This window comes from Passer domesticus, chromosome Z (assembly GCF_036417665.1).
Source record: "Passer domesticus isolate bPasDom1 chromosome Z, bPasDom1.hap1, whole genome shotgun sequence".
NCBI classification, from domain to species: Eukaryota; Metazoa; Chordata; class Aves; order Passeriformes; family Passeridae; genus Passer; species Passer domesticus.
This window is the reverse complement of record NC_087512.1, coordinates 28,538,771-28,564,629: the sequence shown is the minus strand read 5'-3', so window position 1 is coordinate 28,564,629 and position 25,859 is coordinate 28,538,771. Positions and strand designations below refer to the sequence as shown.

The 25,859-nt window shown below is 40.8% G+C and overlaps 1 protein-coding gene and 1 long non-coding RNA gene across 3 annotated transcripts in view; one reads left to right on the top strand and one right to left on the bottom strand.

The window, feature by feature from the left end:
* The first annotated feature begins 1,883 nt into the window (after positions 1–1,883).
* RFX3 (regulatory factor X3) overlaps positions 1,884–25,859 on the top strand; it is a 124,765-nt gene continuing 100,789 nt past the window's right edge. Inside the window, exons 1-2 of one of the 2 annotated variants that reach the window (XM_064404984.1) lie at positions 1,884–1,918; positions 8,815–8,913. The gene's annotated coding sequence lies outside the window, so the exon portion shown is untranslated. Of the gene's footprint in view, positions 1,919–8,814; positions 8,914–17,519; positions 17,797–25,859 lie in introns of those variants that run through there. The other variant, XM_064404983.1, reaches the window with a different exon arrangement.
* On the bottom strand, positions 9,496–17,018 carry LOC135290986 (uncharacterized). Its single transcript, XR_010353833.1, has 2 exons — positions 16,633–17,018; positions 9,496–16,008 (listed from the first exon to the last, which is right to left on the bottom strand). It is a non-coding gene; the product is annotated as an uncharacterized LOC135290986 (long non-coding RNA).

Below are 25,859 nucleotides of genomic sequence, written 5' to 3'. Positions count from 1 at the left end.
GTGCAATATATATTGAGCAAAGAATCCAATAGAATACCATTGATTTTGCATCAAATATTGTATTAAAAAAATGCAAAATGTGAAATAAAAAATAGAGCTGCAATAATCTTGAGATCTCCAAGGAATTTACAAAAAAACAAAACCAAAAAAACCCCAAACCAAGCAAAAAAACCCTCAAATAAATAAACAAAAAACCTAAAATCCCAAACTAACCCAAGCCCTCAAACAAAACAAAAACCCCAAAGTAATTCTAAAGGAAGACCTATTTTATGAGAACTTGTAAAAAGAAAATATTGTAGTATTAAAAGCATAATGCCATGTATTTATAAGAAAGTAAATATTAGAATTAATATATAATTTTACAATAGTTTTGTTCTAGAATCCTGTTTCTTCAACTAAAGTGCACAAACAAATAAACAATTTTTTTCTGAAGGCACTCTCTCTTGACTCTTTGGGTTTGTAGACAGACAATTACATATAATCATGTGTGAGTATTCTAAAAGTTGATGTGAGTCTAATTGGCTATGAATGACATGACATGACAGAATTATCTCTACTGCTGATTCTTTTAACATTCCCTACAGAAAAAAAAAAAAAAAAAAAAAACCAAAACAAAAAGAGGTTGAAAGAATATGAAGTTTGTGAAATTATGCTTAGAATTTCGGAAATGCCAGAATCAAACTTTAATTTTAAACTTAGAGCTGCCTCAGTAGTTAATCTATTACGCCAAAATCTTTACATACAAAAGGGACACCAAACACCCCATCATTTACAATCACCATAATGTCTTTGCTGTCTGCATCAAAAGCAACATGCAATGCCTACATTCTATTACTAGGGGTTACACAGCAAAATGGCACCACATATCAAAAGAGGTGAAGGACAACAAGCTGAAACAGGCCAAAAAATGTGTAATGTTCTTTTACTATCCTTGAACTTAGCACCTACTAAAAAATTTCTGTCAAAATGCTGACCTGCTGCTAATACTATATGCAACTCGATTCTTCAATTCCTGTCTGCTTTTTGGCCTTGATTTAGGACATATTCTCTCCTTCCTCCTACAGGCCTCTTCATTCTGATTTGCAGAAACAAGTACCTTCATGTTGCTTTTCCTCCCCTTCCCAGGATTTTGCTCGCAAATACACGATGTGTAACAGTGATTCTGGGGGAATCAGAACCTCATGACTCTGCTGGTCTCTGTCCATGGGCAAACGAGAGATTTTAGGGCCTTGGGATGAGTGATTTAAGGGATCAGAAGCACAGGTAGTGTTTGCTCTCCTCTCTCCTGCCACTTGAAGGCAATCATGAGAGAAGAAACAGGAAGATCACAGACCAGTACCTGTCTCTGAGCTTGGTGTTTCTGGCAAAATTGTGGGTTCTTTGGTCATGGGTTGGTTTACATGACACCAGGCCTGCTGGCAACAGACGGTGTACACCTGTCTCAAAGGAGGAACAGGAATTTGCACAAGAGCCAACAGGACTCATTGAGAAAGTCTAAGGGAAAGGGATAAAACCAGGCCTGCTAGTGATAAGCCTGGGGACAGCATGACACTGAGGGGTGGTATGCTACCAAGGTTGCTTTGCAGCCATCTCAACAGATGTAGGATATTGAGACCATGCAACAGCAGAGATGTGTGGGCTGTTGATGCCTTAGAAACCAGATGTGCCTGGGAATGGTGACATAAGCAGTACAGCTTCTCTCCCTGGAAAAGTGGCAGGATCAATATATCAAATGCACTGCTTCTATACCAATGTACACAGTATGCACAAGAAATGGAGGAGCTGGAAGCCTCTGTGCAGCAGGAACACTATGACATAGTCAACATCACAGAATCATGGTGGGATGATTCAGGCAACTGGAATGCTGCAACAGAAGGCTTTGAAACCTTCAGAAGGGATAAACAAGGGAGGAGGTGGGGTAAGTCTGAGGAAGTGTTCTGTGCTAGGAAGTGTTTTGATTATCTAGAGCTTAATTGTGATGATGGGTTTAAAGGTTTATGGGTAAGAATCAGGGAGAAGGCCAACAAAGCAGATGTCCTGGTGGGTTTCTGTTACAGACCACACAATCAAGATGAAGAGGCAGATGAAATATTCTGTAAGCAGCTGGGAGAGGTCTTAAAAGCATTAGATCTTGCTCTTGTAAAGGACTTCGATTTACCAGATGTCTGCTGAAATACAACAGCCCAGGAGATTCCTGGAGTGTGTGGCAGATAACATCCTGACACAGGTGTTGAGCGAGCAATATAGGGAAATTATTTGCTAGAACTGTTATTTGTGAACAGAGAAAGACTGATGGGTGATGTGATGGTTGTTTTGGGCACATAAATAATGAAATTACAGTTTTCAATTCTCAGAGAGAAGAGAATGGAGGTCAGCAAAATGGCTACCTTGGAATTCCAGAGGGAAGACTTTGGCCTGTTTCGGACATTGATTGACAGAAAGCCTTGGGAGGCAGTCCTGAAAGGCAAAGATGTCCAGGAAGGCTGGACATTCTTCAATAAGGACATCTTAAAAACACAGGAGCAGGCTGTCCCTATGTACCAAAAGACAAGGAGCCAGGGAAGAAGACCAGTCTGGTTGAACAAGAAGCTTTAGCTGGAACTCAAGAAAAAAAGAGGAGAGTTTAAGCTTTAAGGGGCATGCAACTCAGGTGGACTACAAATATGTAATGAAGTTATACAGGGAGAAAATTAGAAGGGCCAAAGCCCAACAAGAACTTGATCTGACTAGTGTCATAAAAGACAATGAAAAATGTTTCTGTAATATATTTCCAACGAAGGCAGGCTAAGGAGAATCTCCATCCCTTACTAGATGCTGGAGAGAAATATAGTGATGAGATGTGAAATATAGTGACAAAGGATGAGAAAAAGACTGAGGTAACTGATGGTACCTTTGCCAGTCTTTAGTGTTCACCTTTGCCAGACAAGGTGTTCTGAGGGTACCTTGCCACCTGAGGTGGAAAACAGGGATGGAGAGCAGAATGAAGCTCACACAATACAGGGAGAAACACTCACTGACTTGATACACCACTTAGACACACAGGTCTAGGACGCCAGATGAGATGCAATCAGAGGTACTAAAGGAGCTGGTAGAAGTGCTTGATGAACCATTTTCCATTATTTAGTAGCAGTACTGGCTACCCAGGAGGGTCCTAGCTGACTGGATTTTGAAAAATGTTACTCCCATCTATAAGAAGTGCTGGAAAGAGGACCTTGGGAACTACAGGCCTGTCAGCCTGACCTTGGTGCTGTGGGAGGGCATGGAATAGATCATCCCAAGTCTCATCGTGTGGCAACTGTAGAGCAACCAGGAAGATCAGAGCCAGTCAGTATGAGTTTGTGAAAATCAGATGCAGCTTAACGAACCCAATCCACTTCTATGACAGAGTGACATGCTTACTGGATGAGAGAAAGGCTATGGATGTTGTATACCTGGACTTGGTAAAGCTTTGGACACTATTTCCAACAGCATTCTCTTAGAGAAACTGTCTTGGATTGGTGCACTGTACACTGTGAAAGCAAAATGGCCATATTGCCTGGCCCAAAGAGTGGTGGTGGTGGATGGAGTTATATCCAGCTGGTGGCTGGTCACCAGTGGTGCTCCCCAGTGCTCAGTGCCTGGGCAGTTCTGCTTAATATTGTTACTGATGATCTGGACAGGGAACTGAGTGCACTCTCTGGCAATGTATGGATGACACCAAGTCGAGTGAATGTTGATCTGCTGGAGGGCAGGAAAGCTCTGCAGAGGGATCTGGACAGGCTGGATCCATGGGCCAAGGCCAGTGGTGTGAGGTTCAACAAGGCCAGTGCTGGGTCCTGCCCTGGGGTCACAGCAACCCCAGGCAGTGGCACAGGCTGGGGCAGAGTGGCTGCAAAGCTGCCACAGGAAAAGGAGCTGGGGGTGCTGCTGACAGCAGCTGAACATGAGCCAGCAGGGCCCAGGTGGCCAAGAAGGCCAATGGCATCCTGGCCTGGACCAGCAATGGTGTGGCCAGCAGGAGCAGGGCAGGGATTGTCCCCTGTACTCAGCACTGGTGAGGCCGCACCTCAAATCCTGTGCTCAGTTTTGGGCATCTCAGTACAAGACAGACATTGAGGTGCAGGAGCATGTCCAGAGAAGGACAGTGGAGCTTCTGTGACTCACAAAGTGTCTGGAGCACAGGTCCTCTAAGGAGTGGCTGAAGGAGCTGGGGTTGTTTAGGCTAGAAAAAAGGAGACTCAGGGGAGGTCTTATTGCTCTCTACAACTGCCTGAAATGGGGCTGTAGCAAGGTGGGGTTTGGCCTCTTCCCCCAGGTAACAAGTGACAGGACAAAAGGAAATGGCCTCAAGATGGCTAATGGAGGTTTTGGTTGGATATTAGGAAAATTTTCTTCACAGAAAGAGTGCCCAAGCATTGAAACCGGCTGCCCAGGGTGGTGGTGGAGTTACCAACTCTTGAAGGATTTAGAAGGTGTATAAATGTGGAACTCGGGGACAAGTTTAATAGTGAACTTGACAGTGGAATGTAATGGTTTTTATAATGGAATTTATGCTCTTAGAGGTCTTTTCCTAACCACATGTTTCTGTGATTCCATGTTATTTCTATGTTGTTGCTCTACCAGAATGAAAGGCTTAAGAGCACAACACTGTAAAGAGTGTTGAAAGTGAAATGGTTTTAGCCTTCATAAGGGACAGTGAATCCCTCCTACTAATCTGGCAACTAATCTTCTGTGATCTTCATGGCCAGCCAGGATCCTCGCTTCTGCTTTTGGTAGATACTGTATAATCACTTTTGTGAAAAATATGTTTCCGGGTATTGAGCTGAAAAAACCTACCCTTCCACCACAACTCCCTTTCCATTGCCTCGACAAAATCTGCACTAATTTAAACCAAATTCCTTCCATTCTTGTCCATAGTGAGACTATGAACATATACTTTTTGGACTGCATGCCAAAACTGCTTCTTGTGTCTCTGCAGCCAGCAACTACAACCTACAGATTGTACTCTCTGAATGGACATAGATGTATAGGACATATAAGACAGTGTCATGAAATTCCAGAGTTTAAATTGTACCTTAAACTTGTGTAATAATTATATAGGTATCAGAGAAGTAAAATATTCTTACCAAGATGCAGAATGTGAGGATGCAAATTTTTTGATCTGTTGGTTGAGTGATCCTGGAAAAATCTTCACACTTCTTCATGTTTCTGTTCTCCTGTCCTCAAAAAATGTCTTTGTACTCTTTTGGATGATATAGTTGTATTTGAATAGACACTGAATTTGGCAGTAAGCAACTCACACAATCTAAATCTTACTGTTCCCCCTACACCTTGCCAAAAATAAAAGATAAAACATGCTACAGTTACTTGAAGTAACTTCTAATTTGTGATACATCCACTTAATCACGGTCATTTAAAAATGCATTCATCTAAAATCTTACATGAAATTCTGTATAAGGAATTACTAAATTCAGAAAATATACTCCTAACTTTTCTTAAGAGTGATATAAGGTAAGAGTGCACTTTTATCACATACATTGTATTTAGATTCTTGGGAAATGCAGTCCATATACTGAAGTACAAGAGGATTTCTGTGACTCACAAAGATTATGAAAATACATTAGTGATCATGACAGTGACAGTTACTTAGTGCTTAAAAGCACCAATATACAGTAACTATAAGGCCTGAAACAAGATTTGGTGATCAGAGAAAATGCTGGGACAGCTTACACAATGAGAGAAGTGAAATGGGCAGATTCAGCGTCTGCAGGAAGGACAAGCTGGGAAGGTGAGGAGGGGACATCACCTTTTATGTGAGAGCAGTCAGGATGGATGGGTCTCTGCCCTGGGCTGGTTCTCTGCCTCAGGATAGTTGATGGGGTGGCTGGGTTTGGTGGCTACGGATTATAAGGCAAATCCTTATGTGAGAAGAGGTGCTTATGAAGGGTTAGAAAAGTTGACTCTGATAAAGGATATGGGGAGAAAAACAAAGTTTTCTACAGGTTCATTGTTGGGAAAAAGAAAAGGGAAAATGTGGGCTCATTGCTGAATGGTCAGGGATCTAGAAGTAAAGGACACAGCAAAGGCTAAGTAGTCAATACCTTCTTCACCTCAGTCTTAAGAGATAAAGCTATTCCAGTTCACTAAGACAACATAGAAAGACTGGGGCAAGGAATACTTATCCTTGGTGGAGGAGGAGCAGGTGAGAAAGCATTTAAATGGACTGGATATTCATGCATCCATAGGACCTGACAGGTTGTTCACATGAGTGCTGAGGGAATTGGCCCTTGTCTTTGTGAGGCCATGCTTGAGTATCTTTGAAAGGTCACTGCAACTGGAAGAGGTTCCTGAAGACTGGAAAAAAAAAAAGCCATCCCCATCTTCAAGAAGGGCACACAGGAAGATTCAGAAAATGAGACTTGTCATCCTCACTTCAATCCCAGCCTCAAAGGGTTATGGTAACTTGCACAAACACCATCTAGTGTGGGGTGGTCACTACTGGTATGCTATATACCAGTATGCTAATACTGGTGGACTGAGACTGAGTCCACTATTGTTTAACAATTTCATTAAGGGCCTAGAAGTGGCAGGACAAGAGTGAAACCTTAGAAAATTTGCAGATGATACAAAACTGAGATGAGCGTTGCTATTCAGACAGATCTGGACAGGGTGGAGAAATGGGTCAACAAAAACATCAGGGAAAATGCCAAGTCCCGCACTTAGAGGAAAATAACCCTCCACATCAGCACAGACTGAGGACCGATGAGCTGGAAAGAAGCTTTGACCAAAAAACATCTAGAGGGCCAGGAGGATGAGTAGACCACGAGCCAGCAACATGCATTTACAGCAGAGGCCAACAGCCTCCTTGTCTGCATGAGGAAGAGTGTTGCCAGCAGAGAGGGAGATTTCATCCTTACTCTCTGCTCAGCCCTGATGAGAGACACCTGGAGTGCTGTGCACAGTCCTGAGTTCCCCAGCACAAGTGAGACATGAACAGATTGGAGTGAGTCCAGCAAAGGGTCACAATGATAAAGAAATCGAAGCATCTCTCACTGAAGGAAAGGCTGAGAGAGCTGTGTGTGGAGAAATCTCAGGGAGATTTTATCACTATATGTAAGTATCTGATACGCAGAGTAAAGACAGAACCAGGCTCCTCTCAGTAGTTCCCAGTGACAGCAGAAACAGCAAAAATCAAAATACTCAAAATTCCTTTCAAAAATAAGAGGAAAGTTCTTTTACAGTGAGGGTGACTGATTGACAAATGAATGAGCGTGGTTGTAAACAGGTTGCTCAGAGAAGCTGTGAAGTCTCCATCCCTAGAAATACTCAAACTTAGTTGGACACACAGCCCTAAGCATCCTGCTGTAGCTGATCTGTTCTGGGCAGGGGTGGGACTGTGTGTGCTCCAGAGGTGCCAACTAGCTTTGATGCTTCTACAGTTCTGGAGCTAGAACCTCATTTAGACCCAATGGTAGCATAGCACAGTAACAGGAACAAAGACTGGACACACTGTGCTAATGCCAATATTCTCTCAACAAGAAAGAACAGGATCTGAATTTGTATTTAGAAAGCACAAGGGCACATGGAGTAGATCTGTAGTCTTTCATTCATTTTAAGAAAACAAGATAGCACCTGAGAAAATAAAAAAAAGAGGGTTTTGCCTTAAGAGGGATGAAAACCAAAATTTGTTTCTGCCCCTGTCTTCTAATGGCAGTTTGTATCCCTTTTTTTGACCAGTCATCTTGTGCCTTGAGTCTTGGCCTTTGTCTTTCCTAGTTGCTGTTGCAGGGCACATGATATCCTGGGCTCCCCTGTGTTGACTTACCTGCTGTGCTGCCATGCCATGCTCCTGCCTGGCAATTGTGTGACCAGCAGCCTGGTGAGGAAGCTCTGCACTCACAGGATGCTCCTGCTTACCCTGGCCCACAGTAACCCATAAGATTGCCCTGCACAGCCCAGGGTAGCTTGCTGAGGAAACTCAAGTGATGCTCTTAGCAAGGAAGGATTTCACACCCATGTTCTTCAAAGAACTAGAGCTTGTTTCACCCCTTGAGTTAGGAGCCAAGGCTATGGAGCAGACTTGCTGGCAGCAGTTGCACCTGCCCTGATCATCAAGCTCTCGCAAATAGTACTGCTCTTCCTGGCTCCTGCCTCTTTAAAAAAGCATGAGGCTTGTTGTGGTTGCACAGCCCAAGTCCTCCGTGCTGCGCAGCCCAAAGTCCCCCATCAGCCTCCCAGGGCATGCCTTTTGGGCACTTGCAGCCCATGCTGCTTGACCACCATTTCTTTGACAGAACTGTTTGCCTCCATTTCACAGCCCTACAGCCACCACTCACGCACACAGACAGCCTTGTTCTGTTGTAAGATCAGCTTCCAGGAGAAGTATCACAGACTCTGAAAATGAGCTGGAGAACCCCACAGAGCTGCAATCCAGTAAATGGGACTCTGCCTATGCGGAACGGGACATACATTTTCTGAGTCTTTTTACAATATTTTTATTTTAGATGCTACCAAAAAGAAAGTAATTACATCCCAAAATAGCAACAGATTTTAAGCTTTAGTATGTAACAGATTTTGAATTTGACAGATTTGATTGTACAAATTAGGAAAGAAATGAAAATATACAGAATAGGCTTGAATAAATGTTTTCTCCAGGCTCACTACAATGGGTAAAAAACTGTAGTGGAAAACTGTACATATTTATACCAAAAGAAGGCTATAGTGCCCTTGACTGTATACCACAACTCCCACTACATTTTCATAACATTGTATGTATTTGGTTCACCAACCCAAGATACAAAGCCTTCTATCACAAACAAGTGCTGTTGTTTACAGATGCCAAGCCCACTAGAAGACCCTAGATTGGTCTACTGTAGCCCAGCCAGTGAGGAAGTATCCCCATCTGACTTCAGCAAAGAAGCCAAATTTCTATAAGTAAGTGGATGATTTGGTTTATAATGGTATGCTGAATTTAAATTAAAATCTTCTAGGCATATGTTCTTCCAGGTGGATATTTGTATTAGAGAAGGTTTCTACTAGATTCTTAAATTTCATCTGCAGTATCACCCACTCATGGAGGAGGCAGTAGAGTTCTCACAAACAGTACTGTGTGCGGCATTCATTTACTACTTCAGGTAGTCTGAAAGTTGTTTTTCTGGAAAGGACAATGCTTACTTGGTGTTCACAGCAGTTATGAAGTCCAGCCACACTGTGATGAAGGCAAGGACTTGTACTAACTCTGCTGGGCACTAGTGTGCAGAAAGTGGCAATTAATTACTTTATCCTTTGTCACTGTCTGGAGTGGATTGATTTAATTAGAACAGATCAAGAGGATAATTCCATCCACCCATCCAAAGACCTTTCTGCCATTGTATCTGAGCATAAAGAAGAAATTTTAAAGCCACATCTATGGTCAGCCAGACAGCTGAACACTTCTCTGGTGTCTGTACAAACACCACTGCTTAGACTCAGGAGTATCAGACATTGCCACATCTACAAGAGTCATCAATTTGGCACCATTCCCTGACATTAAAAATGTGGAGCAAAATTACTTTTGCAGCAATTGTTTAAATGACTATCCCAACTCTGGTTAAACAACTGAGAACTCTGAATTCTATAATAAAAAGAATTTATTTCAGGATTAGGGATGAAATTTTTTGTAATTTTCTGAAAAGAAATACAGCTTCTCAGTGGCTTATATAATCTCAGACTTTGTGTGGCAACCAAACAAATCTGTATTTCTTTATTTCAGATACAATGTGGCATAATATATTACTACTAAAAGTATTTCACATTTTTAATATCAGATACTGAAAAACAACAAATGTCTTGTGCTGCACCTGGGTTATTTTTACTCATTATAACAGGCAGAAGTGCTCTAGGAACATATCTCAATATAATTTTAAAAATAATTACTGACACTTCTTTGTATGATACCTGTTTATTAAAAACACAGTGCATCCAAACTCTAAGCAACTTTAAATCACATGAGTACAGAATCATTAGAATGGAAAAGATTTCTAAGATCATTGAGTCCAACCTTTGACCCATCACCACCTCGTCAAGTCAACCATAGAAATTAGCGCCACATCCAGAAATTTCTTGAAATCCTCCAGTAATGGTGACTTCACCAAGTCCCTGGGCAGCCATTCCAATGCTTAACAACCCTTTCAGTAAAGGAAGTCCTCCTGATGTCCAACTTGAACCTCTCCTGGCACAGTTTGAGGCCATTCCTCTTGTCCAGTCACTTGTTGCCTGGGAGAATAGGCCAACCCCACCTTGCTATACCCTCCTTTCAGGCAGTTGTAGAGTGATCAGGTCTCCCTTGAGCCTCCTTTTCTCCATCCAAAACAACCCAAGCTCCATCAGTTGCTCCTTATAGGACCTGTGCTCCAGACACTTCCCCAGCTCTACTGCCCTTCTCTGGACATGCTCCAGCAACCTCAATGTCTTTCTTGGAGTGAGTGGCTCAAAACTGACCGCAGGATTTGAGGTGCAGCCTCCCCAGTGCTGAGTACAGGGAACAATCCCTGCCCTGCTCCTGCTGGCCACACCATTGCTGGTCCAGGCCAGGATGCCATTGGCCTTCTTGGCCACCTGGGCCCTGCTGGCTCATGTTCAGCTGCTGTCAGCAGCACCCCCAGCTCCTTTTCCTGTGGCAGCTTTGCAGCCACTCTGCCCCAGCCTGTGCCACTGCCTGGGGTTGCTGTGACCCCAGGGCAGGACCTGGGAACCTTGGCCCCTGATCCAGCCTGTCCAGATTGCTCTGAAAAATCTTCCCACTCTCCACCAGATCAACATTCCCACTCAACTTGGTGCTGTCCACAAACTTAGCAAGGGTACACTTGACACCCTTGTACTAGTCACCGATGAAGATACTATGCAGTGGCTCTAGTACTGAGCCCTGGGGAACGCCACTGGCCACTGGCCACCAGCTGGATGTAACTCCTTGCACCACCACTCTCTGGGCCTGGCCACCCGGCCAGATTTTAACCCAATAAATTGTGTACCAGTACAAGACATGGGATGCCAGCTTTTACAGAAAAATGCTATGGGCAACAATATTGAAAGCTTTGCTAAAGTTCAGGTAGACAATACCAACAGCTCTTCCATCATCCTTTAGGCAGGTCACCTGGTCTTAAAAGGGGATTGTGTTGACCAAGTAGGACCTGCCTTTCCTAAATCTCTGCTGGCTAGCCCTGATCCCATGATTGTCCTATATATGCTGAGTGATTACAATCAAGACAATCTGTTCCAAAACCCGCCCCAGCAGTGAGGTCAGACTTACCAGCCTGAAGTTCCCCAGATCCTCCTTCTGACCTTTTCTGTGAGTAAGCATCATGTTGGGCAGCCTCCAGGTCTGAGACCTTCCCAGTTAGCCAGGATTAATGGTGGAGATTTTCTTGGTGCTTGCTCCCTCAGTACCCTTGAATGAATTCCATCCCATAGAATTCTGAGTGTCTAAATGGCTCAGTACTTAACTGTGTATTTCAGAAGATCTATTCTCCCTGTACCCCAGCTAGGAGGCTAGTTACCCTTAGGATGAGTCTTACTGTTAAAGATTGAGGCAAAGAAAACATCGAGGACCTCAGCCTTTTCCTCATCCTTGATGATAATGTTTTCCACACCCAATAAAGGATGGAGATTTTCCTTGGCCTTCCTTTTGTTGAGGTATTTATAAAACCACTTTTTATTATCTTTCACAGCAGTGGCCAGATTGAGTTCTAGTTGAGCTTTTGCCTTTCTAATTTTCTCTCTACATGTGCTAATGACATCTTTGTACTCTTCCTGAGTTACCTACTTCTTCTTCCAAGGTCATAAACCCTCCCTTTTTATCTCTAAGTTACTAATTATACTGAAAATACTGATTAACATGTCAGGTTTCTGAATTATCCATGGATATGGTTAGCTCATACTAAAGCTCAAACACTGTCAAGGCAAATCTATAACACTCAGTTATCATGCTTTGATTCCCTTCATGATGCCATTTTCGTACATACAAACTTCACACAGCTTTTCAAAATACTTTCCAATGTAACCCATGAAAGGTGCATTCCATGAGTTCACATAACATGTTTTATTTGCTAATGCAGATGCAAGAGCCTCAACTCACTGACTAGGCTGCACCCACTTAAGTCCATCCATGTATAGCAAGCACAGAGGTAGGAGCAGAAAGCTCTCAGTATGAAAGCTCTTAGTATGCACAGTTTATGCCATAACCTGCAATGCTTTCATGCACATAAAAGGCTAGGTGTCACCAGTTTTACACATACTCTTTATGATCAGCCTTTATGTTCTTGCAAGAATAGGCAAGTTCTTGCAATCTTGCCCCTTCCTCATTCCTGCAAATGATGCTATTGCCCATGACTTGTGTCTTGGAATTATTAACAGTGGGCCACACAGAAACCCACAGGGAATCCAGGAAAGTGCACTTCTTGTGAAACTGTGCAGACAGACAATTCACAGTACAAGGAAGACACCAAACTGATGGTGCACCAGTGATGTCTCATCAGCCACTGATGAGAGGCCCAACAGCAAGGACAAAATATAATTTAAGAAAATCAAGTCTTTTCTATGTGGAAAACAAGTTATCCTCATCAAACCCCAGGACTTGCAGAGCAGCATAGCAGTATAACAGAGTGCCTAGGCAACCCTAAAGTGTACCGAGTCTCCTGTCCAGCAAAGCAGTGAGGCCATCTGTTCCCATCTCCAAGGTCAAACATGCAGATTGCGCAGGCATTTGAGTCAGCAAAGAAAAAGGAGTCTCAGTTCCTCAACTATCTGGTACAGACTGATAGAGAAATCCTGATGTATCTGAATGATTAACAAGGGAGGTGACTGTCCCCTTTACCTGCTCTAGTGAGACTCCACCTGAAGTACAGCATCCAGCTTTGGAATCCTTGATACAGGAAAGACATGAACCTGTTGAAGAAGTTCAGACGAGGGCCACAAGACTTAGGGCTGGAGCACCTCTACTATAATGAAAGGCTGAGAGATTTGTGGTTGAACAGCCTGGAAAAGAGAAGGCTCTTGGGAAACCTTACTGCGCCCTTTCCCTACTTTTAAAGGGGACTTAGAAGGAAGATTAAAACAGACCTTTTAGTAGGGACTGTAACTACAGAACAATGGTTTGAAGCTTCAGAAGGGTATACAGACTAGATATTTGGAAGAAATATTTTACAGCGAGGGTGGTAAATACTGCCAAAGGTTTCCTAGAGAGCTGGTGAATGCCCCTGGAACCATTCAAGGTCATGTTGGATACGTATTCAAACAACTTGATCTAATAAGAGATGTCCCTGCTCACTGCAGGGGTGTTGGACTAGATGACCTTTATAAAAATCCATTGCAATCCAAAATATTTTAGGACTGTGATTCTGTGACATTCCAGGATGCTAGCTGAAGAAAAGTCAACATAAAAAACCCCATATACTGTTCCTGCAAACTCCAAGGGACTGACCCTGTGGACCAAGACAACTTCACCTAACCATATACAAATCCCAAAATATTAGTAGGCATTTGTAGAACATGTACCACATATAGCTGGAGTAAAGGTATGCAGATTACCAAGTAAGAGGGAATATTCACTCCATAAAGAGGATAAGCAGAAAATACTCAAGAGACAAGCTAATGACTTCTTATGGCTATAAGATAAAAGAAGAGAAAGATTGTTATATGTCCTACTGTTTACCCGAAGTAAGTAATAACTAATTAACTAACTTACTTAGGTATAATTGTTTTGTCTTCTGTATATTTACAATAGTATCCAAAAGAATCATGCCTGGCCAGCAATTGGACATTACAGCATCTACATCTGGCTAAGTTGCCTATCCTTTAACATCACCATCTATACATACCTCCTTTGCCTTTTTCCCCCGCATCATGAGAATTAAAATCACAAAAGTCAATGGGACTAGACTTCCAAGAAAGCAAAAGGGCTTGTTTCCTCATATAATAGCTTCCAGACAGCTGGCTTTTCTTGATGAAAGATTTTGCAAATGCAATATTTATACATGAGTTTACGGGGTGACTAGTGAAGTTCTTGGAAAAGATTCTCTGATGTAGATAAAAAGATTAATCATGCAGAGTTCAGAAAGTCATTGAAAATGGCCACAGGTTGGCAAAGTTAAACAAGTAACAAGTGCTTACACTTCTTATTGCACTTGTTGAGGCATTAACTTACACTATCTGGACCAGTAAGCATACCCATGGTCTGAATCAGTTTGATTGCTGTTACACACTTTACTTCAGTATTTTGGATTGTCTTCACACTGCTTCATAAGATGGATAGCTACCATGTTCTGCACAACGTGGCTGACAGGAATGACTTATGATGGTATGTTTCAGGTGTGCAACAAATGGCAGAATGTACCTGAAAACCATTTGGAAATGCAAACAACCTATGAAATGGACTTAAATAAAAAATGGGCAATGTTAGATGAAATTACTAGACAGGCTAATTATGACTTTATAAGAAATATCCAAACTGTGTAAGATTCTGTAATTTGGAAAAGTTCTGAGGGATAGCAATGTAGCTCTAATTTTATTTTCAATGTCAAAAATAAAAAACTTAAAAGTATTATAAATCTAGTATGAGAAAAAAGTAATTCATAGGAATAGTCTTCCATTACCATTCTCAACATACAAAATTGCAGTAGAAATTCCTGCATATGACACCAGTTATTTTTTTCAGAGGTGTTGAAGTTTTGAATCTGGCAACAAAAAGTGATAATTTTCAAGGTACACGAGCAACTTCTGTCCAACCATCTTTTAGTAAAAAAACACTGATTACATTCCTCTAATTCATTATCCACATAGTAAGGTATAAAATTACTTTGAGATATGCAGCATATTCTGCATCTAAGCACAAAACACAAGCCTTTTAGCAACACAACCACTTTTAATCAACACCGCTTTCATATTTAAATTTGGCAGGTTGTTTAATGCTGTCATTAGTTACAAAAATTCTATGAAGGGACTGAACGTTTTAGTGATTGTCTTGCAGCAAATAATTGTTAAGTTCAAAAAAGGACTTAATCAAAAATAAAGATTAAACATGCATTCTTTGATAAAGATGAAATTGATAAAATGTTGGGATACAAATTTGCAGAAATTTACTTGAAATTATTTGAAACAGATTCCATTAGGTCCTGACTGATCTAAGTCGGCACCTCTGCAAATTAGCTTCATAGATAGAAGCATAAACATATTGAAGTGATTAAATAATCTTCCTGGAACAAAAGAGCCACTTCCCTTTAACAAAGAAATTGATGATTTTCCTATAGACTGAAAAGTTGCCATAGATTCAAATATTTGCAAATATACTGGCTCAGGGAAGATGTATAGTGATATTTATATTTCAAATTTCTGCCAAGGCCTCGATTTGTTCTTTCCACACAGATAGACACATAAAGTTCCATGATTTCAGGAAGGAAATCAACAGCCCAGTGCTTTTATCCTCCAACTTTGCCACATTCACCACAGCTCACCCTACTAAGGTTGCCAAGCACATAACAATGCAAGTGGCAATTGACACAACAGAAAATATCCAGAATTAAAGAGCTTAAGATCAATGTTTTCTTTAGCAACATAGATGACACAAATGTTGCTAAAGCTTTGCCATGGAATTAGGTCACATCACTCTGGCAACAATTATCTGGTGAAACTACTCAGTACCTGACACCTCTATTTAGTTTTCACCTTGTTCATATAAAATTTAAAATTGTATGAAACACAAATCATAAAACCCTTCCATGTACAAGCTAAATTAAAGTACCCTTATTTGCTAGATGGTATGAAAGATACTTATCAAAATATCTTTTACCTTTAATTGAATGCACTGGTATATAATTTTATTAAATTAGAGTGCTTAGAGTAGTGTCTCATTTTCATGTTTTTGAAAAGGTTACTCATGTGAGTGTGAGCTCTTAAAACAGCCAGACATCCAGTGAAGTTGAAGATCTCAGCTGGTTACTAGTTTAGCATCTCACAAAAATCAGGCTCCACAGCAGAAATATCAAGACATAGCCTCAGCTGTAGAAGGGTTTTAAATAGTTTTATTAATTTAAGATTGTTCTGTTATAGACTTAAATCCCTGCCAATCGATATCCTGTTTGTATATACTTAACCCTGTTTCCCAGTGTTTTTCAGTAAATAGTTGCCACAGCTTAAGATGGTTACACAGGGCCCTGAAAATCAAAGTAAATCTACTAACGTAAGAGCAATTTCAAATTTTTTCTGTAGGGACAGGTGGAGTAGAATTGGTTGTAGACCATTCCACACAAATGGCAGGAGGTATGAGAAAGATGTGACTGGTAAACCACAGGCTGGTAGAACAGGGGAGGACACAGACCAGTACATAGGTCAAGAGGGAACTCCACGGTTTACACGGATTATAGGCAAGCATTACTGGCAACACAGACTGCTGCAACTGTGTATAAAAGCTTCAGAGATACTTTTCTGATTAGTAACAGGCTGCAGATGGGGATGCACGGGGACTAGCGGGAGACATAGCAGCAGCCAGTGGATGCCCGGGCACATCCACAGCCTCAACACATCCACACCCACTGGAGGAACTTCTTGAGTTTGGCAGAGCCCTGGGACAAGGGCCTAACCGAGGTCCTGGATATCCCCTCTCTGTTTTTGAACAAATCCCACCTGGACTTGTCCCAGTGTAACCTGCTCTGGGTGACCCTGCCTTGGCACGGGAAGGGATGGATTACATGATCTCGAGGTCCCTTCCAACCCTGTGACTGTATACACCTGGAAGGAGCAGACACAGCCTGTCAGGACAGCATCCGATTATCACACTTAGTGGTAACCTCCCCTGAAGTGTTTAAGGAAAGGCTAGACGTGGCACTCAGTGCTGTGTCTAGATGATGCTTGGTCACAGATTTGAATCGGCGATCTCAGAGGTCCTTTCCAACCCAATGGATTCTCTGAGTCGCTGCGCCAGCTGGGACAACGGCCCAACGCGCGCACTGGGCCCAGGAGGCCACGTGGGCCGAGAGCGGCCACCGCGCACTCCGGGGCCTCGGCTCGGCCCTGCAGAAGTCCAGGGTCGGCAGGGCTGACGCGAGGCCACCGGCGACTCGGCGGGACAGGAAAGACGACAAGCATGATGGCGGCAGCCCTTCGCCTTCAATCGCCGCTTGTCGCCGGTGACCCACTCCTCCTCCTCCTCCTCTTCCTCCCCCCCTCGAAGATGGCAGCGCGGGCCACGGGCGGTGGGGGAGCTGCCCCTCCGCCGCCATCTTGAGGCGGGAGGGCCGGCGGCCGCCGAGCCCCTCCTGCCGGGCCTCCTGCCGGAAGTGGCGTCAGGAGGCCCCCGCGCGGCCACACCCCCGCCCGCCGGGCCTCGCGCGGTCGCCGCGCGCCCCGCGCTGCGCCGGGCCCGCCGCGCGCGCCCCCCCCCCCGCGCGGGCGGAGAACCGGGCGGCGCGCGCCCCACGCCGGGGGGCCGGGGGAGCCGCCGCGCGCCAGCCGTTACCGCAGGCCCCGCCCCTTCCGGGGCGCTCGGCCGCGCCGCCGCCCCCGCCTCCCTCCGTCCGCCCGTCGGTCCCTCCCTCCCGCTCCCGCTCGCCTTTTGTGAGTTATAGCAACCGTTGCCTTGTGAGTCGAGCGCCATAGTCACCGTAGTCCTGGCGACTGTTACCCATCAACAACAGCCGCTCCGCTCCCGCTCCTGCTCCTCCTCCTCCTGCCGCTGCTCCGCACCCCCTGCCTCACCGTCACCCACCACAACAACAACAACAACAACCGCAGCCGCCGCCAGCAGCAGCAACGACAGCGGGAGCGCCGCCGCAGCCCGCCCCGGCACAGGTGAATGCGCTCGGCGGGCGCACCCCGGCCCTCCCTCCTCCTTCTCCGGGAGGCATCCGGGCCCCGGCTGCGCCCTCGGGCTGCGCCCGTGGGGCTCGGGGCTCCCCGCCGAGCGCCGCGGCCCTCGCGGAGCGCCGTGCGGCCGGGCGGAGAGGGGCGGCGGGCACGGGCGGGGGTGTCGGGCGGGGAGCGGGGCCGGGCGCCGCGCGGGCCGAGCGGGAGGAAAGGCTGGGCGATGCCGGGCACGCAGGCACGCTGCGGGACCCCCAGGACAATCGCGGGGATGCGGTGGGTGTGCGTCTGAGTTGGGTCTCGTTTGTACGGGTCGGGAGATGGAGAGACCGGGGAACGCGCTGCGGCCGCAAAGGTTAATGGCTTTAAACCTGAAAAAAGCCGTAGGGATGGGAGGAAGGATGCAGCCGGGGACGGATCCTGTAGAACAGCAAGAGCAGGGGTTGATTTCCCCCTTTCACTTACAGGGGCCTTGTTCTGATTTGATTTGACTACTAAATGACTAAATGTTGCAGGTTTTCGTGAATTTGCTATATCTTTTAATGATATTCTCGTGCTATTCATCATATCAGCCCCCCTTTTTTGTGCTTTCTCTGTGTATTTTTTTAATTCATAATTAATGTTGCAGTTTGTTTTCTTGCAAACTATATTTTCTTTGTATTGTGAAATGGGGTTTTGTTTAATACATACATAGAGTAGCAGGGTTGGTTTGTTTTTTTTTTTCCTTATTGCACTTTTTCTGCAGGGAATTGTTTTTAAATTATGCTTTCATACGGACAGTAGCATGGAACAGTGCATGTGTAGGTCTAGTTTATTGCACAGTGAGTTACGTTCATGTGGAGAGAATCCATTTGTTTCCTTAAACTCTCCACGCTGAAGGAAATTCAAGATACTGACTGGGTTTCAGCACTAAGCAGCAAAGAAAGGAGAAAAAAAACCAGTATGAAAAAGAAGTCTGTGTGATTTTGTTAGTGGTACTGCTTTTCAAGAGTACTTTTGTGAAAGGGAGAAGGGGCAGCTATTTACCCCTCAAAAAGATGTAGGAGGACTCATTTATTAATGAGTATGGTTTAATTCTTATTTTTAATCCAAAATGCTTCCTTTCTTCATCCATTTTGTGATTGCTTATTAAGATCTAAAGATTTGTGTTGTCATTGATGTCAAATCATGCTTCATATACTTTTTGCATTCTTTGGATGAAATTAATTTTTGGCATCCTTTATGGAAATGAAACATTTAATATCTTAGAATTTCCATACCCACTCGCACTCTCCCCTTTGACTTGTCAAATCATGTGTTGTTTTGGTAGACTTTATTCTTTCTGAAGTGGTGACTTATTTATTTCCTCATTTATTTAGTAATATAATTAGGAAAAAAAATGTTCTTGTTTTTAATCTAAACCCTGCATTTAATTGTACATACATATTTCCATTTCTATATACTTAGATATCCTGTGTAAGATATGGGATTTGTCTCACATTGGAACTACCAATGAGTGTGACTGGGGCAGTTTTTTGAAGCAGGTATTAACTACAAAATCTGCTAGGTGGTTAGTGCATTGTTTAATACTGATATTCCTTGAGGCAAGGCATATTGGATCCTTTTTAAAATGTGTTTTAATATTTCATTGTTTCAATGTGTTTCATAGTTCACAAGAACTTAGAAAATAAATTATTTTAGATAATGACCAAAAGCCTCTACCTCATAATTTTTTAATTTTTTTACTCCAAGCTGAAACCACTGTGTGTTAATTTTGTAGCCCCTGATGTAAATAAGTTCTAAATACATTAAGAATTTTCAGTGTGACTTCTAGTAGTGTATCAGTTATATGGCACATCTATGTCTATGATTTTGTTGTTAGTTTCTGTGATTTATTGGTTTTGAAATAATTACTGGCATCTACTGTTGTTGAAAAGATGTCAGCTCTGCACCTTGCCTTTCATGAGTAGCTCTCTTAGAGCAGGACAGGATACTGCTCAGGACGGGATCATTTCTGGGTATTGAAATCTGTCTTTGAGAAACATGTATCCAGCCTGCTGGGTAGCAAAGGAAAGTGTGTGCCTCTGTGTGAGACAAAGTTTCTGTTCTCAGTCTGCCAGGTGATGTGTACAGGTGTTTCTGAAAAAAATCATACTAAAAGCACATGCTTTTGTCTAAAACCAAAGACCTTTATAGTACTATTTGGCTGCATTTTCCTTAGTCAGTGACTACAATTTGGCAAGTAATAAATCAGGTGTAATCACTGCTTTTAATATTATGGACTGCACTGAGAAAAGTATTTACTCTTTATTTTTTCTGAGATAGTGCAGTGACCACAGATGAGATCTGCATTATGCATTCTGATTCCCTAATGCCCATGGGTAATGAAATAGTTTTTTATGCTATGTTTGTGATGCTAACCAATGTTTAAAAATGACATGGCTTGTGATAATTATTTATTTAATTATTAATTTATTTAAAATGCATAGGCTTTCATAACTTACAGAGTGTGACTATCTAATTTTGTTTCAGTGTAACCAAATAAAACAGTAAGGATCAGCTGCTCTATTGTGCTACTAGTAAGCTAACATACATTGTGCTACTTTGGAGAAATTCTTTCAGTAAGGTAGTGTAGGTAAATGAAATTAGCATCAAAGATACTGTTAAAGGCTGTTAAAGATTTTAAAGTCATGGTGCTATAACAGATAATTCGGTTCAGCTTTGTTAGCACTATCCCATTTCTTGTTCCTCCCTGACAGGGTGTTGTTAATCAAAAACTGCCTAGAGAAGTAAATGTTGCACTTTATTTCCATTTACTAAACTTTTAGAAATCCGTCTGGTTTTGTTTGTTTCACTTACTTGAAATGTAAGCCAGTGTCTAAAATGCAATAGTACTTTATCATTGTAGTTCCTTTTGGTGTTGTACAAGTGTTTCTCATTTTCATGCTTTTTCACGAAGGGCTTTTTTCCCTCTAAAAATACTCTAGATTAGTTTTATTTTTTACCTGCAGTCTTCAACAGCTTACCATCTGTAAGTATGTAACATGCAGAATGCTTGAAAAAGGAATAGGCTTTAAAAAATATATATGACTATTGAAATGTTTTTTAAAAATCATTGTCAGTTGGAAAGACGTATGAATGCTCTACAATACAGAATAAAAAATGAGCTTTCAGTGGCAATGTAGTGTCCTTGTAGTTGGAGTTCCATTTGAAAATCGAGCTCCTTGTCAAATTTATGTACTAGAATACAAAAAGAGAAATGTTTTGAAATTATCAATGAAAATTGTATTTAGATTTTTTTTTTCCAAGAATTAGGGCTGAAAATTTAATGAGGCTTTTAAAATGAATAACTAAAGTTTAAGACCTTTTGTTTCAATTAGCCACAAGTTTAATGTCTGTATATTTTGCCTACAGTTGGTTGTCAATCAAAACAATACTTCTCTTTTTTCACAGCTAAGATTTTGATTTTTAGATTTGGCTAAATCTAGTTTGTTAGGGACAGATGGCTGATTTAAACAGGTGTCACTTTCATTTCTTGTGCCTTGTGTTGAAACTTCCAGAGGTTTACAAAAGAGCTTCCTAAAGCAGATGGTGATCTCCACTTCTGTGATTAGAAAACTGTACTTTTGTAGGAAATTATTTTCCTAGTGATTAGGTGTATTTTAGTAGTTTGATGTGTCATATTAGAATTTATGCTTTAATCGTTAAAATGTCATAGCAGTTTGAAATGTTTCATATAATACAATGATTTTGAAATTTCTTTTCTCATTGGACTTTTAAAGGAGATACGAGTATTTTGGTGCGAAATTGAGCAGTTTGAGCATGTGGATAGCTGTAGACCTAATAACTGTTACTCTTGCAAGACCAAGAGCAGATATATTGCTTGGTGTAACATTTTGTTTCACTGCCTTATCTTTTGTACTTAAAGATTATTTCTTTTTGGAATATTTTGTAATAAAAAAGAATTACTATTAAGAACACAGGATTAGTGTCAAACAAATTATGTTTAATTTTTTTTTCTGGCACCTTGCTGTATTAGCATATTTGCAGGTTTCTTTTAAATTTTTTTATTCAGTAGTTATAATTTTCTCAATTATGAAATTGAAGTTAGTTTTCTAATAATTTTTGATATTTTTATTTCTAAGGACTCCTTTTTTCTTGTTTTTATGTTGACTTTTTTATTGCAATGACTGGTGTTTATTGTTAGTTGTTTTCTTTTTCTAACAGATGCACCAGAGGGTGCTGTGCTATTTGAAATACAAAAAGGAGAGAAAATCCTAAAAGTTTGTTCATTGAAATGCATTGATAATGCATATGAGACTTGAATAAACGTTACTGAAATTTTCACACTTTTTTGTGCACTGCAATATAGCAAACTTGCTGTTTTGACAATATTATGTGAAAAATGATAGAGTAAATTGGCTGTTCTGGATCAGATTATGTCTGTGTATGTAGATTCACACACTTAAAATGCAATTTCTGTTCATCAAAAGAAAACAAATATTTATATGTAAATTATGTCTGTTTCACATATAGCTAAAACTATTTAAGCTGTATACTCATTGAAGTACTACATGAACTCATGTAAGACACAGATGCATTTTGGAGTGACCTTTATTGTATGTTATATTTTTCTTTTATAAGTCTCTGTTCACATTTTATATAGCTAATTTGCTCATATGTGAACCCTTTTTAAAAAATGTATTGCTGTGTATAGAATTTCTTTCCTTTCTCACTGAAGCTCTTCCCAGATGAAACTGAGGTGGACATGGGGGGTATGTATTTATGAATTGCAAAAAGGACTGGATATTTTTCTCTATCAATCAGTAGTCGTGGGAAAGAAAGCCACCAACCCATCTCCCCTTCACACCCTCCCTCCGCCCCCAAAAAAATCCCACAACAAAAAAACCCTCAAAGAAAGCAAAACAAAAAAACCCAAACCAAACCAGAACAAAACAAAACAAAAAAACAAAACCAAAAACCCCCAAAAAAACAAACAAACAAACAAAAAAAACCCACAAAACACCAAACCAACCAAAAAAACCCCCCAAAAAACAAAAAAACCAAAACCACACCAAAAAACCCTCCCAAACCAGCCCCTGCCTCTACATATTTATAAGTACCACTAAGTTTCATTTAAAAAAATTCTCTATGGATATATTAACCTGTCGGATTAGAAATTAATTTTAGAAACTTCTGTAGTTTAGTAACATCTATTTTTTTATCATACCCATAAAATTAATAGGACAATTTTTTTTTCCTATGTGTATATGGTTAATGGTGTTGAGTTTAGTGTAATTTCCCTTTGGAAACATGCAAAAAGACACAGAGTGTATCTAGGGTAGTACATCTTAAATTGCTTTGTTTTGGACACTGTTGCAAACAATTTAGTTGTTCTACCTGTTCCACTATTGTAAGTTGTTTGGTTAGTTAGGAACTTCAGTTTTGGTGTCCTATAATCAAGAGGTAGTGGAATATGTTGTAAATTCTATTTGATAAAGAAATTTCCCGTTTTACAATGTAAATTTTAGTGAGACTTGGTAGGTTGATTTCTAGCAATTTACACTTCCTCTTTGAATATCTAATTTATTTCTAACCTGTCTTCTTTAATTTCTTGCATAACATTAATAGCAGTGCTATGAGAATCCGAAATATTGTAAATGAATAACTGAATTGGAGTGTACTTGTAGCATTTATAACTTTATTCATTCATCAAAGAGAGGAAAGAGCAATTTAGCACTATTTTTAAAGGTCATTTCATTCACCCCTGGACCGAGTTTGTTGAGTACATCTCAGCTTCTTAAACCATCACTGAGTAAACAATCTATTTAGTCCTTTCATTTCTTCTTATTGAAGACTGATTTCAAATGAGTTTGTAAGGCCTTTAAGGCAAGAATGATGTATTTAGATTTTGTTCAGGCTTTGGGCTTTGTTCAGGCTGCTACTACAACTAATGACTCAAAGCCATGTTTGCTGTTTATGTACCAAGTGGATTCTCTCTTCTGTTTTGCTTCCTCATTGTATTTAATCTAACTATGCCTTCTCTTACATACCACCTCAGGGATTTTTTCTAAACTCTGAAACTCAATGTAGTTAAATCATGCAACATTGCAAAGCAGAAATAGAAAGAGGCATATATGTTAAAAGGTGAAGTATGTCAGTTTGCAGGTGCCATTGACTCAGATTATTCTGCCTCAGCTGAGGTGTTCTTGGGTTTTGGTGTTTTTTTGTCTGATTACTTTTTTATGTGCTGTTAACTATACATCCTTTACAAGCAACTTTAAAAGCTTAATGGGATTCTGTGACAGAACCACTTAAAAGACAGTTATTAAGGTTATAGATCTGTATTTATTAAAATATATATTTTTGGTTCCAGTGAACCAGTTTATGTCTGCTGAATTTTCAGGTGATTCTCGAATAACTTTTGTCTGATTTTCTTCCCCCCTCCCCAATAGTTCCTAAATGGGGCAGGAAGAAGGGAGAGCATTCTTGCTTATGTATCTCTCTTAATCTGACAATGATATTGGATGTTTATTGAATTTCTGAAGTTTCCTTTCTAGCAGATTAGATGACTAGGACTGTCAGTTTGTATTGTTGTCTTTTGGTGTGATCTGTTGCAGATTATCCACAAAGCATTTTGAAATGTTGCTGTTGTACTGTGGGGCATCATCTTAACAAAATTAGTCTTATCACCTGAGCTTTTTCTTCCTTGCATTGTGGTAGCATTCTGCACTGCAAAAAGCTGGGACTGAAATTAACAATGAAACTACCAGAGTTGAATGGTAAAAAGTAACTAGCATTATCTAAAGATGACTTAATCTATTCATTATTGCTAGGGGGAAAGCAAAAAACCCCCAAAATAGCTGTAGTTCTCATGCCATTGGAAGCAGCAGTCAGTGTCAGGATTTCTGTCTTATATTAAATGTCTCATAAATTTAAAGACTTATTTTCTATTTAACTGCTGCAAAAAGTATTAAAAATTCTCCATTTAGAGTCCTAACTGTTTTGTTGTCCCAGTAAGATGTCTGTTGTATTTTTAGCTCTTTATTGTTCTGTGGCTTGAGAGTAGATACAATAGAGTTACAGATTTAATGAAGGAAGAATGTTTCCTACCTTCTGTTTTTGCTGATGAGATGCACATTGTAGTTCTTCCATTGGGAAGGACATGTGGCTATACACAAAGGACTGTTACTTTGTCTTTCTAGTTAATATTTTATATATTGTGTTTATTATTGGAAGTCAGTGTTAATTACTTTGTATCTCAGAGAATTTATAAGATACAGTAAGGAATTAAACCTTTCCCTAACTAAAATCCCATTGTTCCTTTTCAGCGTTTTTAAGAAAATTATTGTTCTATAATTGCCATTTAAAAATGAAATTTTCTCAAAATTTCTGATTGAAAAATCTGGAATAATTTAATGATCATCTGATATGCATTTTACAGTTAAGTTATAGAAAGGCGTGTTTAAATATATATAGTTCAAGACACTATTACAGGCATTTATAAAATACATTACTTAAGAAAACTATTTAGATTACTTCTGTAGGAAAGTCCATCTGTTTCCAAAGTTACATTAGCTTTGGATAGTGAGGAGCAGTTGAGCTACCTGTATAGTAGATGATTTATCAAATTGATTGTTAGCTGTGAGGTGAGTTGACACACTGTGGTAGCTAAGTTCATATCTACATTTGTATTTGTCTTTAGCATTTAGTTCACTCCTATTTTGTTTTGTCCACTCTGTATTAAATCAATTCAACTGAATTGCAATTTGCAGAGGAGTTGATAAATAACTCTTCCATATTCATTGTATTGTTTTCCTGTCAGATTTAGTAAATGGAAAAATGTAGAATCCAGGGTGTTTCTAGTTCCTAAGAGTTGAAACTGGGTGATAATAATAGCAATTCCCTGTAACTTCTAGGAAGTTTATTTGTTTGGCTTTTTGAAAAGCATGGAAGCTCTTCTGTGAACTATATCATCCTTACAGTTGTTTTAAAGAGTAGAATGTGCTTAGTATTAAACCATAGATTTAATGTAATTTAATATAATTATTATTTAATGATAAGTGGAGGTG